The sequence below is a fragment of the Pinus tabuliformis genome, chromosome 7 (assembly GCF_031772625.1).
Source record: "Pinus tabuliformis cultivar Carrire ecotype Pingquan chromosome 7, CPIR1, whole genome shotgun sequence".
NCBI lineage: Eukaryota > Viridiplantae > Streptophyta > Pinopsida > Pinales > Pinaceae > Pinus > Pinus tabuliformis.
The window spans coordinates 1,561,239,010-1,561,248,713 of record NC_142293.1 but is presented as its reverse complement, the minus strand read 5'-3'; the positions used below and the strand labels follow the sequence as shown (position 1 = coordinate 1,561,248,713).

The 9,704-nt window shown below is 38.9% G+C and overlaps 1 pseudogene; it reads left to right on the top strand.

Moving 5' to 3' along the window:
* Nucleotides 1–1,948: 1,948 nt before the first annotated feature.
* LOC149253989 (benzyl alcohol O-benzoyltransferase pseudogene) lies at nt 1,949–2,323 on the top strand (annotated as a pseudogene).
* Nucleotides 2,324–9,704: the final 7,381 nt, after the last annotated feature.

Sequence of the window (9,704 nt, the reverse complement as noted above, 5' to 3'; positions counted from 1 at the left end):
CTATAAAGCTACAAACTCAACCTTTTTGTTTGAGCCTTTGCATGAACCACTATTCATATGATCCACAAATTGAAGTATATATTCCATTGGAATTGTTTGTCAAATGTCAAAACATCACCCAAATATTTATTGTTAATTTTTCCTATTCGAGATTCTTTAGTTAGTTGATTTTCTAATTAATTAATTGAGAGAAATAGAAAAAAAAAACACAAGCCATCCACAGTAGACACAAAATTTTCCTAAGAAACCTTTAAGAGGGAATACCTATGTTCTGCTATGTGTTTAATGATTGTATTTCATTGTCAATATATTTCACTTGTTTATTGCCTTCCACATTCCCTGACTCCTCTTATCGAAGTTCCTTTGCATCTCTCAGTGCAATTGCTAATTTTAACTCTATGATGCTTATAAATCGTTTCAGCAAATGCAGCCTTCAATGTCTTTTATCTAGAAATTCTCCATCTCAATGATTAATATTAGAATAGTTTTTAGAAATATTTTTATTTAAGATTGATATTAAATATTTTTTTGGTCATTAATAATTTTTTTTTTAAATATTGCATGTTAATTGAAGACAAAATGAATTATATATGGTTCTTTTCTATGCATTTTTCACATCCAATTGTTAGTTAAAAAAAAGGGGCTAAATTTTTATAGTTTTAACTCTATGATGCTTATAAATCGTTTCAGCCAATGCAACCTTCAAATGTCATTTATCTAGAAATTCTCCATCCCAATTTATGATTAATATTAGAATATTTTTTAGAAATATTTTTATTTAGGATTGATATTAAATATTTTTTGGTTATTAATATATTTTTTTAAATATTGCATGTTAATTGAAGACAAAATGAATTATATATGGTTCTTTTCTATGCATTTTTCACGTCCAATTGTTAGTTTCAAATAGAAAAGTTAAATTATACGGTCTCTTTTTTATTTTACTTTTACGATTAATTTTACTCATTATTAAGCTGATATTTTTAAGAATCACAAGATTAAGTTGTTTAATCTACAAAATTTGAGTGTCATAGGGTTTTTTGAATCTATTTATATATTCAAAAGAGTATTTTGAACAACAAAAATTCACAATCTCACCTAAAATTGTATCACCAGATTCCACTGCAAAGGTCATTTTGTCTATTAGCTTCTTAGCATAATCTTTTAAATACCACTTGTCCGCTCCATATTAAATAATGAGGAAATTGTGCATTAATTACATTATCTCTGTGAAATTAAACTAGAAATTGAGGTATTTTATTTGTGAAAGATATACAAAGATTTTTATGCTATTTTTTTTTATCTGTTATTGTTAATGTAAGCAATATTTTATTATTGTATTTTTAATATATTTTATATATATATAGTTTTTGAACCGAGATTCTCATGATTCTACAACCTAGTATGATATGTTCTTGTTTAACTTGGAGTTGACATGTGTCCTTTTAAATACATTTAATTAAAAAAAACAAAAAATTGTTCATAAATTTCAACTTTTAACTTATATATATCATTCTAAATATTATAGAAAAATTGAGGTATATACTAATATTTTAGAAAATTTAGTAAAGATTAAATCCATACCATTTACCTTAAATTAAAAAAAAAAACTATTATACAAATAAACCAACCTATCAACATACTTATTAATAATTAAATTAAAATTTAAGAATCCAATTCCATAAAAACATATGAAGTCACCATTGTTGTAGATCTTTCATGGTAGTCTTTCATTGCACATGATATTCATTATATTGGTCACGTCACTTGAGAAACGTGGGTTTCAATTTATATATCTCACCAAATGCAGGCTTCGGCGTCTCCTCCTTCTCGAAAGATCTTTGTGTCTGCAACGCACTGCATCCTACTATGTTGATCTTCAATTGCGGGCTCGCTTCATAGCCTTTCATTGATTCTCCACAACTTTGTTTTCATTGCACCTCTGCAAATGAAAATCACCAGAAATTCGGCTATCCTTGTCCCTCCTCTCCTCCCTACTCCCAAAGGGTTGCTATTCCTTTCCAATCTAGATGATCCACTGAATCTCAGATTTCCTATTCCCGTCCTTCAATTTTATCGATTCGATTCGTCGAAAAAAGGCGAGGATCTCGCCAAAGTTATTAGAGAAGTGTTGGCGAAGGTTTTGGTGTTTTACTATCGTTTTGCCAGAAGATTGAGAGAGGTGCCCTTTGGTAAGCTCCTCGTGGACTGCACAAGTGAAGGCGTGCTATTTGTGGAAGCTGATGCTGACATTTCCATGGAGGAATTTGAAGACTTGCACCCACCCTTCCCCTGCTTGGCTGATCTCCTGCATGATGTGTGAGGCTCAGAAATTATTACCAATTCTCTCGTCCTTCGCATTCAGGTAGATTCACTCATGCTTTGATGAACATAATTCATATTCCAATTGAACTTCTATTTACTTAACATGTTTCTTATCATGATATTCCAGGTAACGCGGTTGAGATGTGGAGGGTTCACTTTCGCCCCTCCTTTGAATCACACCATGAGCGACGCGCCTAGCCTTATTAGTGTAGGATTTTATTGGTTAGCGCAACTAACTCCGAACCTGGTCTAAGCCCCATCAAGCCAACAACTCCAAGCTTCTTCTGGAGTGTTATTCTTTAAAACCTTAGTAGGAGTGCGATTTACTATGTAATTTGCATAGTTAATTGCCTCTGCCCAAAAATTAAGACTAAGTCCTTTAGATTGAAGCATAAAATTGGCCATTTCCTTTAATGTGTGATTCTTTCTTTCAGCCACACCATTTTGTTGTGGAGTATATGGAATAGTATGTTGCAATTGAATTCCATGCTCAGTGCAAAATTTGATGAATTTGTTGTTAACATATTCTCTGCCATTATCAGATCTTAGCTTAAGAATTTCATGTCCAGATTGTTTCTCAACAAAGGCCTTAAAGGCCAAGAACATGTTAAAGACTTCACTCTTGAGTTTTAAGAAGTATACCCAAGTGCATCTGGAGAAATCATCAATGAAACTTAAGAAACACTTGTAGCCAGAGAATGAAACAACTAGAAGTGGACCACATAAATCACTATGCACAAGCTATAAAGGGGTTGAGGTATGCCAAGAGGCACGTTTTTCAAAACTATCCTGATGATGTTTTCTGAGTACACATCCGCAACAAACACCATCTCTGAAAGATACCATAGGAGGACCTGCCACCATATTTTCTTTACATAGATTTTTAAGTGAGTGATAATTTAAGTGACCAAATTGCTCATGCCAAAGTTTGCTCACTTCATCATTATGAACAACAAATATCGAGGGAAGAGTTGATAACATGTTGTAGCGGCTACAACCACCCCCAGAATTTTTCCTAGCTTCATTTCGGAGCCTCCCTACCAACCATGCTAGTAGCATGTCTTGCATTGTGTACACAGGCTTCATTGGTTTTTCAATAGCTTGTCAACCTGTGCATGTTAGTTTTCTTCTCTCCCCTCATAGGCTGCCATTCGAGACTTAGGCTAGTTTTTGGCTGAGAAACTCCTCAAAAAATTGTGCAATTCTGGAGGGGAACCAACCTTCCCTCCAAAAATTGCGGAAATCTACTGGCCAGCCTGCTGGGCTCATAAATTGCACAATACAGTCAGACAGTATTCCTTGGGAAAATTGCGCAATCTGGCCCAACACTGCAACTCAGCCTAGAAATTGTGAAATTCTAGGTAGTAGTCACCTACTCCTCCCAGAAATTGCGCAATCCCTCTGGGAAAACCAGCCTAGCTCCTCCCAGAAATTGCACAATTTTGGGCAGCACTCACCTGCTCCTCCCTAAAATTGCACAATCCCTCTAGGAAAACCAGCCCATTTCCTCTCAGAAATTGTGAAAATCCCTCTCTCAGTCAAGCACGCTATTGCATGTGCCTTTAGGTTGACCAGTTCCCTCCAGGACTGAGAAAAATTGATTTGCATGCATGGTTTTCTCTACCCGAAATAGCAAAAGGCAGCATGCAAAAGGAATCCCTAGATCTATGGATCTATTCTTAGCAGTTGGAGGTTACATGCAAAGTTCATTTTAGAAACCTCTCGCCAAGTGTCACTTTTTCCTAGATTTGTGGCATGCGCGTCATAACCTCGATCTTGTCAAAACTTATGAACCGGACTTTGTAGAGCTCATTCCTCACATTGATCTTGCAACTCTGACATCCCACATTGCATCCAGGAGTCTTCGACACTTTCAACTTAGTTGTTTCAGGGCTGCTTTTCATGTCTTGCACTGCATTTCTATCACTTTTTGTGTTTCGCTTTGTGTGAGTGTTTTTTTCTTGATTTCAATGAGCACTTGTTGTTGTTTTGATGTATGTTAGCTTGTAGAAGCACCATTTCAATTTTTGTTGCATCTCACTGTTGTTGCATGCATGACATTGTTTTTGCACCGATGGTCGTCGTTGTGGCGACCCACTTCACACACATGCATGATTTCCCGTTTTCTGGATCCTGCACTTACTGTTTGCATGCATGATCATTCAATCTTGTTTACACTCAGTTTCATCATGCATTCAAACTTCTTATGTTTTTAGTCGCTCGTCGGCGACCAGGAAAATTTTAGGGGCTAGTATTTGCAAGTGGGATACTTTTCCATGTTTTTTCCAAAAAAAAGATTCACCAATTTCTGTTTTTCTCTAAAATGATTCACCCAAATTTTATAGTACACCATTATTTTACCTTAAAAATTGCCAAAATATTATATCAACTAATATAAAATCATTGGAAATCTAAAGGTTTCTACAAAAATATCACCAAAAGTTTTACAATTTGCATATTAGGGACCAGAAAGATTTGCCAAGGTTTCTAAACTTTAAGATAAACTTCCATCCTTAAAATTTTCCCAACTCGATGGGTCTGGGCTACCTTGGCCCGAACCTTGACTTGCCCAGCTAGCATTGCGCATTTCTGGAAGTGAAGGCTCTGCCTTCCCTCCATAAATTGCGCAAGTCTAGCCCAGCACTTACCTCCAGGCTTTCATTGCACAACTTTGGGAGGCAGTGCCTTGTTGGCCCCAAAAACTACGCAATGCAGTTTGTTGGTTTGCATGTCACTATGACTGAAATTGCACATTGCACAGTTTCAGTCCTCAGCAGGCAAGGTTGGACTATGCATTGCGCAGTTCCCGCAGTCAGTCAGCGTCCCAACAGCCCAGACTTTACCTTGCGCAGTTTTGGCAGTCAGTGTTATAGACATTTTTGGGCACTGCAACCCCAAGCATAAAATGTCCATAAACCAAGGGCTCCTAAGTCCCTAAAAGTGTTGTTCTAACCCCTAAAGGAACAAGGTCAACTGATTACAGCTTCTCCCAGAAGTTCTCCATGAAAAACTGCTCAGAACTGGTCAAAATAGGATCATTTCACCTGCTCCATAGGCAAAGTGCGTTGCATCTCACCTAAGTACACTCTGTGGGTGCATTGGATTTCAAAAAGCCCTTCTATGGGGTGCGATGGGTGAGAAGTGACAAATGGCAGTGTCAATCTGCGAGGTGGAGAGGCATGGAATCTTCCAGAAACTTCTCCTGTGACACTTGCCTCTCTGAATTCGGCCAAGGATGAGTAAGAGATCATAAATCTCCAAGTGGAAGCAAGAACTATCAGAGGGAAGACACTAATCAAATCACAAGCTGACTTATCTCCCTTACAGATATCTATATATGGATCCCTCATCCTAGAGATCCGGGGGCTGGGAATTTTGCATCTTGTAAGGAATTGTTGTTGGTTTCTTGAGGCAACATCATAGTGTTGGGTGATCTAAGCTTTGTATGAGGTGAAGAAGGGCTTACTTTTGAGAGGATGATGCTGGGTCAGAACAACTGTTGTAACTCTCTTGGCTCTTTCTTGATTATCAATAAAAGCTATTCAAGTTTTCCTCCATACTCTCTATCATTTATGTTTTATGCATTTGTATGGTCAATTTACATCTAATCCTAGATTTTTTATGATAATAGATCCATGTTCTTGTATAGTGTTATGCTACTTTGATCCTACAGGTACTCTGTGAAGCTGAGTGTACAAGGAAGCAAGTAGCAAAGGACTATCATAAGAGAGAGGAATCGAACTAGGAGCCAAGCGCAAGACAGAGGTTGGTCTCCTTTATTCTTCTCTCATCTATCTTTCATAAAGGAAAACGAAAGTAGCTTTACTTTGTTTGTTTCTAAGGTAGCTACCACACCTTAGTGGGATAAGCAGTTCTGTATAGACACTTTTCCCTGTAACAAAATGGCGACTCCATTGGGGAGCGACTAGGTTGTTTGTTTATCTACCTTGTTGTTTACTTTATAAACTTACAGACGGAGCCTGAAGTTGAGCCAGGTAGCTTTCGAACTGCATTTGCTATGCAAATGCAAAGTAGATAAATGCCACTTCAGTCAATCTCCGGGTTTTGTTTATGAATTAAAAAACTGATTTACAAACTCTCTTGCCCTTGTGGTGGCTCTAGTAACCTCCTTAGATCTACCCCTGTTGTTGATTTACTGATTACCACTTGCTCGGCCAAAATCCCTGAACTGAACTGCAAACTGTGACCCGGAACCCAAGCAAAGTCTCGTCTCTGGCCCAGCGCAGTCTCTGTTCTATGAATCTGAAATTCAGCGCACTTCCCGAGTGTAGTAGGTGCGCTGCATTTCAAGTTCACTATGTTACAGGTGCGCTGATCAAACTAGACATTGTTCCTGAATGTTGGTTTCTGTTCATTCTTTTCAGTTCTATTCATGAGTTTTGCTGCCTATGGTTAGTACACCTCTGTTTGAAACCCCTTTCCTTGCTGTTATTCCGCCTCCATTGTGCAAAGAACTGTAAGTGTTTTTGTGTATTTGTTGAGTCATTTTCAGTTCTCCTTTGCAAAAAGTAACGTAATTGTACTGTTGTTTCTTGATTTGAAAGTGTCGCAAGTGTCATTTTCAGTCATAAGAGGGAGTCTGATCGCTCTTGATAGTCGATTACCCTATTACTATTGTATTTGATTTGAATTTGTAGTCTTTCTAGTGTCGAAAGAAAGTCTTCGTTTTGAATTTAAAAGGAAACTTGTTAGTAATTGTCGCTTGAAAGTAATTCAGATTTGCGCATTAGCTTTCTTCTTATCATTCACATATTAAGAAGGCTGAAAACAAATACATACATGTGCATTTGCATTTAGACTGTTTGATTGGTTTGATTTAGTACAATTCATATAGTGTGTGCTCTTTGCTCTTTGTTGAAAGAATTATGTCTTTCTTTCCTTAGTAGCTAGGATTTTCATTTCACAAAGAAGATAAAAGACTGTTTATCATCTTAGATTGCATTTTAGGAATTGTACATCTACATCACGCAGTGAAACTGAAAGGAAAATTTATTAAGCAAGATCAACTATAAAATAAATTTAATGAATCTAACAAAGCTTTGGAACCTAACGTACAACATCTAGAAGTCTAGGCTAGAGACGTATTCGGCATCGTAAAGCCTGGTAACTGTTGCTCTCACTACTGGTTGGGTGATTCCTCCACTTTGAGACGATAAGTGCCAGTATGGACTTGTGCTCCCACATACCATCGAGTATATTTTGGGAGACCACAATAGGCTTAATCCTTTATCCATAGGAAGTCGTGTCTGCCGCCCTATCGATCGCAATGCACTGAACACAACATTCGGGAAGATTGATTGTTGTACCGTAAAAAGTGTCCTGTAGTTTTGTGATTGGTTTGGTAATCCCTCTACCTAGATTTACAGAGCAGTCCCTTTCATTCCTTTTCAGACTCCTTAACTGAAAAGGTCCATCTGAGCACTTGTCACTTCAGGCTCATTAAAAATGGAAGGCGACTAGAGTCATATTTTGTTTTTTGTCGACTCTTTAAAATTGAAAAAACAAGTTGTGTCAAAGCATATAAAATTTATTTTAAACGGAATAATCATCACCCTTCCTACGTTGGTCTTAGGTTGAGAGAATGGAGTCCACCAGCCAAGGAATTCCCCTTGGAGGAAATCCTAGTCCCTTCTCCTCTTGGGGAGATGTTGGTGCACCCCATATGGCCACATTGTCGCTTCCAGGATTAACAATCGGCTTGACCGTATGGCTCTTCTCAACCTCTGTCGTTCAGAACACCGCAATTCCTGAACAATCGAGTCAGCAACTAGACGATTCCAGAGTTACCCACCAACCTTCTACTTCCTCCAATTCTTCCTCTCCTCCTTCCTCTTCGCTTGGTGGGGCTGGTAAAGCCAAAAATCAAGTACCTGAGAAGAGGAAGGAAAAGAAGAAGAAAGAGAAGAAGAAGAAGGAGCCAAAAGCAAAAGGGGGAAACCAAGCGTCGTCTAGCGAAAATCCACACACTACACCGACCAGGCCTAAATCGCCATATGTCATTTGCAAAGGAGACCACTATCATCGAGATTGTCCCTGCATCCCTCGGATCTTAAGGGACTGGTCTCCTCGTTTGTACAACCTGGTGTCGTCAACCTCTGATGATCATGTTGAAAGCATACCGTCGACTAGTGAAAGTGAAGTCCCAGGACAAAAAGGAAAATATAGATTTCCTTGTAAACTGTGCGAAGGCGATCATGTCGTCCATCGTTGTCCCTTCTTAGATGAGGCTAAAACAGTTTTGGGTGATCGTCTGATTTCACCATTACGACTTCCTCCTGAATAAAATAAACTCTTGCCGAGTCCGTCACTAGTTGAAAATCCGGCTGACCCACCCAGGTGCTCGGCCGAAGCATCTATCATTGAAGACAAACCATCTGAACCCATACCAGACGAAAGTCAAAAGGTCGAGGAGGCAGTTGACCCGGTCTTGCCTTCAGAGGTTCCATCTTCAGATGATATAGTCACCGGAGAGAACAAGGATGACACCATCCAAATTCTTTTCATAAGCACAGACTCCGATGAACAAGGGGGCAATTTACCCATTCCTTTACCGCAGGAAGGAAGTTCGTCAGAGTCGTACCCTACCGTCTATTCGGTCCCACCTCCAAGCAACCTAGTTGTTTCCTTTGACTGGAATCAACTAGGCAGACCCCGTTTACCAGCTAGTGTACCATTCTGAATCATTGCTCAAATATATAGAATGGTTATGGCCGGTACCATCATAGATGAAGGGGCTTCTGTGAGTATCCTTTCCTTGACTGCTTGGAAAGCGCTTGGTTTGCCATCGCTTTTGCCTGAGATGGGAAATCTAACAGGCTTTGACAAAGGAACCAGTCGACCGTTAGGGATCCTTCCCAATGTGCCCATAACATTGAGAGGGAAAATCGTTCATATGAATGTAATGGTAGTCCAAGGACCCCTGGATTATAATCTACTCCTTGGACAAGACTATATTTATTGCATGGGAGCCATTGTCTCATCACTCTTTAGAGTAATGTGTTTTTCGCACGAAGGAAGAGTGGTCATGCTCGTAGACCAACTTTCATTTCCCGAATCACACATAGAAAATAGTCATATACCATCCCTGAATGGTCTTTTCACACAAGGAATGTCTCATCAATTCCCAGTCCATCCACCTGATGAGCGCGAGTGATTCAGGGGACATGACTGAAACCCAGGGGGCATGCACCCTGGCCTGCTTTGGCAGGAAAACTTCGGGTATAGAGTAGGTTTCCGCGAGAGATATATGACTAGTCTGTACTCCCGTCCGTGATTGGAAAAGGGGGTTAGACTGGAATAAGATTCCCTCGTCAAAGTTATGTGAGTGGAGGTGTCTGCACCGCTCACCTTTGTCTATT